The following is a 4,838-nucleotide window of genomic DNA, read 5'->3' as shown; positions in this document are numbered from 1 at the left end:
GTCGTGTTGTTTTTCCGTCAGAAAAAACAGAGTACTTGTACTGATCTACATGTGCGTTTGTACTGATGTATTCTTTGGAGAGTAATTTTGAAAGGTTCCGAAAAAAGAGTACTTGAACTGATGTCTATATGGTTTTGTACTAAGCGTGTTTTGTGTTTTAACATACTAGACTTTACTCTGTTTTTTTGGTATGATTTTCCTCATAGCTTCTCAACAGTTTACGGTATTTGCGTCCCCGAACTTGCATGGTTTATATCGTTGAACTGAATAATACTTTTAACAAAAAGAAAATGTTGTGTGTTTCATTTTTTTTACTCAACTTTGTTTTGCGAGGATGTTCTAGACTTCTCTTATTTTACCACTTGAACTTAACTTTCTTGAATTTTCTTGTTTATTTAGCATTTTTTCAAAGCCAATGTAGTACCTCGTGTTCAACTTTTTTTTGTACTTATATGCCAGTAATAATAGAACATTTCTGACACAATTTTTTGTCCATTTGTGGACATCAACCAAAATAGGCAGGAGAGAGCACTATCGAACTGATCATTCTTTTTGACCGAACTATGTATGTGTTCTTCTTTTTTAAGAACTGATTCTGTAATACATACTGAATGGCCACACATATATGATATAATGAACTATAGGGCCTAAAAAGTGTAATGACAGTACATCTATAAAGCTCCATAAGATCACATGAAGCCTCTACTATGAAATATACTACTGACAAAAATTCACACTTCTGCACAAAGGGCATACTTCTGAACATGCTCGACGACACCCACTGAACTTGCACAATTGACAGGTGGGAGCAAGCAGCAACTTTGAAGTATGCAAAGGCATCTTGTTTTTCAAAAAAAGCAGGAGCGCATCTCCATGTCAATAAATAGTTGTTGATCCATCAGTGAGCATGCATCACAAAGAAAATGTTGAAAGAAAAATCGGATGGACCGGGTGAACTAGCTACACCTCCTCCTCTGGACTGATTGCTACGGCGAGGTGGAGCTGATGGAGGCGGAGATCACGAGCGGCACCGGGATTTGGCCACTGCAGGGAATCCCAGCGACTACCAAGCCATCCTTGCTGTACTAACTATGGTGATGTATTTTGTACTGCCCAAAACACCTGCAAGATGAACTGAAAATGCCGGCTAAGGGGACCTGAAGAATCACCAAATGTTGAACTGAATATACACAAGTGAAGGAGCATGAACGTCCACGGTAACTCTATGTTACGCAACAATAACTAAGCATATATGTCTATAAGTTGAAGGGTAACAGACCTCAAGATAGCAACGGACTTCCAATATTCATCTATTTTTGAGCTGCTGCCTTTTATTTTATTTTTCGACGCATCCTGCAAAAAGAAAATGGACCAAAATTTCAAAGATGAACTGAAAAAGACTACTCCCTCCGTTCACTTTTGTAAGACCATTTAGACATTTAAGACAACACCTAAAACAGTTCAATTTCAGCTGTCCTAAAGGACTTACAAAAGTGAACAGAGGGAGTAACATAATTCAGTCCAGATGGATGTGGAAAATGATGACCATCCCTTATGGCTATCAAACAGACAGCTTGAACTGCTCGCCGGCTGCCACTTATGGCTATCAATCATGCAAAATCCTGACCAAAAAACACATTTTTCTCATGAAACCAAACTCTTAACTTGCTACATGACCATCTTTGAACCTCCTACAAGAACAGAATATATATGATACATCATTTTTTTTCTCTTGTTCAATCATGCACCCAAAAAATTAAAACACAACAAAATATCAGTTGTTTGGCTCCCAAACCTCTTGCATATATTTTTTTGAACTGATGTTCTTTTTGTAATTGAACTGTTGTTGAATGAATGGTCACTCATGCGCCGATGAGTCTATTGTGCTCCGGAAATTTGTCTGCATCCGTGAGTAAATAGATTTTCTTTTTTGCTTCCTGCAATTTATTTTTGCATGGGTCAGAGTAACTCCAATGCAGCAGCCACATATTTTTGAATCTTTTTCTTGTTCTCTGTATTTTTATGTGGTTTCTTATATGAACCTTTTGAATATTTGAATTCCTCATGACGATATCATCGAACCTTTTTAGATGATGATGTTGAACTTGTGTTGAGTACATCAGGGATAACTTCCAGTCTTGAGAGAGACCAGTACACAAAGAGAGGGAGGTGCATTGGAGTGAGACGGCCAGCCACCACATGGCAGCATCCAGGGCGGAGCAATGGATGGCCTGCAGCCAGCTCTTCGAGGGACCGGTGGTGGAGCACCGAGGTGGACTGTTGAGCTGGGTGACGAACGAGAATAGGGTCGAGGAGCGGCGACCGTCGTTGACCCTGGAAGCAAGAAATGTGAATCAAGACGGTTAACTAGTTGAACTAAGATAGTCAACTAACTGATTGCAATAAAGAGTCTAAATCACTTTTCTTCTGGTGGAAGTGGAGGAATGATTCAAAAAATACATAAATTCATTTTTATTAACACAAAAAAATAACTACAACGACCAGGAATACAAAATGCACTGTACAGGCAGAGAGTAAACATACAACTCCCATTCTAAAAAAAATAAAACTTAATAGCTCTCAGAGTTTGAACTATTGTACACTTTTTTGTCGAACTGATGCAAAAATCCCCCATGTAGCAAATTGTCATACAATATGAAACCGATGAACCGAACTGATTCAATAACACAAATCGAACTTCTATATGTGCTTATTTATGAACTGATAATATAAATACACAGTGAACTAGTAGACCTAGTGTGTTTTTCTTTTGTACAGAGTGTATGTTTTACGAGCTACACAGGCAAGACATACATGATAACTTGTTCATAAAAGCATTTGAATCATGTTCAAGCACCCACATGAACACAATAAAAATCATCAGCAATTTGAACTTCAAAATGGACATTGTAAAAACAAATAGCAACATTTTTAAGCAACAAAAATTTGACAGCAATCAACTTTATAAAAACAACAAGCACAGTAGTGCAGCAACATACACATTCATCTCTTAAATCACTTCCTGTAATGCTTTCTACAGGTTAGTCGCATCCGTTTCAAGCAGCACCAGCCTGCATCCCATAGCCCAAGTTACACATACAGTCTGGTGTAGGGCCATCGTTTCAGCGTGCATGGTATCACTGACCTCACTGACCTCCTCAAGATGATGACCTTGTCCCACTACGACAGCTTACCGGTTATTAAAATATCAGCAGAATGTTACATTGCCGAGAGGTTTATGCTTCAAGGTCAATAAGCATTTTCTTAATTAACAGAATGAGAAAAGAAACTATAAATGAGCTTCATACTATGAACGAATGAGCATAAAAATATTCTCTATGCTACAGACTAAAAGAGATTCCAATACTAGAATGACTCAAGAAGAATTTTAGATTTGTAGCAGCACACGCACCAAACTTACTGATTTTTTCTTGAACTTATTTTAGGCGATTGCATCAGTACTAGAATGTCTAGACAAATAGTTCAGATTTGTAGCTGCACACACGAGAAACCTACAGAATTTTATAAAATAAAAACAAACTTACAGAATTTTGAAAACTGAACTGACAATTTTTCTGCACATGCACCCAACAATTTTCACTTCTACAACAGTATGCATAAGTACCAAACAACACTATGCTAATAAACCATTTTTTACGGCGGTGTCGGCTCACTCCGTGCAACATCTCTGAACTTGGTGTATGCCAGCGGTAGAACATCCTGGCTTTCCAAACTTGTACTGAAGATATGTACCAAACAACAGTATGCATAAGTATTCGAAGACATACAAGAGCTACACACAGCCGTGAGTTACCAAAAAACACAGCAGTTTGTGCATTTTTATAAAGTTTTTATATGCATAACACAATGACATTTTTTTGGCACTACTTCTGCATTTTTAGACATGCTATGCTAGAAATAACATGGTAACGGAAGTGAGTGAAATCAGATAAGATTGGTGAACTATGAAATGCACACACACCTTCAAGGCACAAATGCCAGCCATCTACAGTAGCTCAATAAGCTAATTCTTCCTAAAACAGTTCCTTGAAATTCCTGAAACTTCAGAACAGCAATGGCTATTTTTTCCTTGTCGAGAAAACAAGCAGCGTCACTGGCAATTAGCAGCACTCTCGATTCGAAATGCAACCTATTAGCAAGATTCTTAGTTACAGTTGAAGTCAGAAGAGAGCATTCACCTAAATTTAGCCAACCCAAAGTGTTGTGTCATATAAAAAATGTGGAGTTGTTATATGTGTAAAATTTGTTGTCACTGGAAAATAAGACGCAATGTACTGAACATAATCTAAGTGGAACTAAATAACTTGTACTGATGAATAAACAAAGGGGCTAACCTTAATGCAAACTAGTCTCAACTTTCTACAGCCTTTTGTTGGACTGACGAACTGGAGGTCCTCGACCCCGCGGCTCCTTCTGCAGGCTCCATTGTTTGCCGCTCAATCGCAATCCATGGTGTTAGAGCGGGGCACGTCCACGACGATGGCATTGAACGGCCTGGGGTGGAGGCGATGGACTTCCTGCACGCGGCGGCGGCGTAGCTCCATCGGGAAGGAGGCATAGTGGTGGCGGGAGGAGCATCACCGGTTGCCGGAGGGCGGCGCCCGAGATATGACAGCGGGATGAACGAGGAAGTCGGGAGTGCACGATGGAGGTAGGTGGCGGGCGTTGGGGAAGGAGGAGTGCGGTGCGCGGGGGAGGGAAGTGGCCGGCGCGCGGTGCAGAGAGGCGGTCGGCGCAGGGAAGGAGGGTGGCGGCGCGCGGTGGAGGGAGGTGGACGGCGCGGGGGAAGGATGAGGGTGACGCGCAGTGCAGAGAGG

General features: G+C 40.5%; 1 long non-coding RNA gene across 7 annotated transcripts; it reads right to left on the bottom strand.

The window, feature by feature from the left end:
* Nucleotides 1-803: 803 nt before the first annotated feature.
* Nucleotides 804-4,832, bottom strand: LOC123167968 (uncharacterized). Of its 7 annotated transcripts, none has more exons than XR_006484166.1 (5): nt 4,356-4,832; nt 3,000-3,739; nt 2,083-2,334; nt 1,280-1,937; nt 804-1,134 (listed from the first exon to the last, which is right to left on the bottom strand). It is a non-coding gene; the product is annotated as an uncharacterized lncRNA (long non-coding RNA). The 7 variants fall into 7 exon arrangements; XR_006484168.1 differs by lacking the exon at nt 3,000-3,739 and having other exon boundaries at nt 1,280-1,353; nt 1,490-1,937; XR_006484164.1 differs by lacking the exon at nt 3,000-3,739 and having other exon boundaries at nt 1,280-1,691; nt 1,796-1,937.
* Nucleotides 4,833-4,838: the final 6 nt, after the last annotated feature.

This window comes from Triticum aestivum, chromosome 7D (genome assembly GCF_018294505.1).
Source record: "Triticum aestivum cultivar Chinese Spring chromosome 7D, IWGSC CS RefSeq v2.1, whole genome shotgun sequence".
NCBI classification, from domain to species: Eukaryota; Viridiplantae; Streptophyta; class Magnoliopsida; order Poales; family Poaceae; genus Triticum; species Triticum aestivum.
This window is presented reverse-complemented; position numbering and strand designations above follow the sequence as displayed.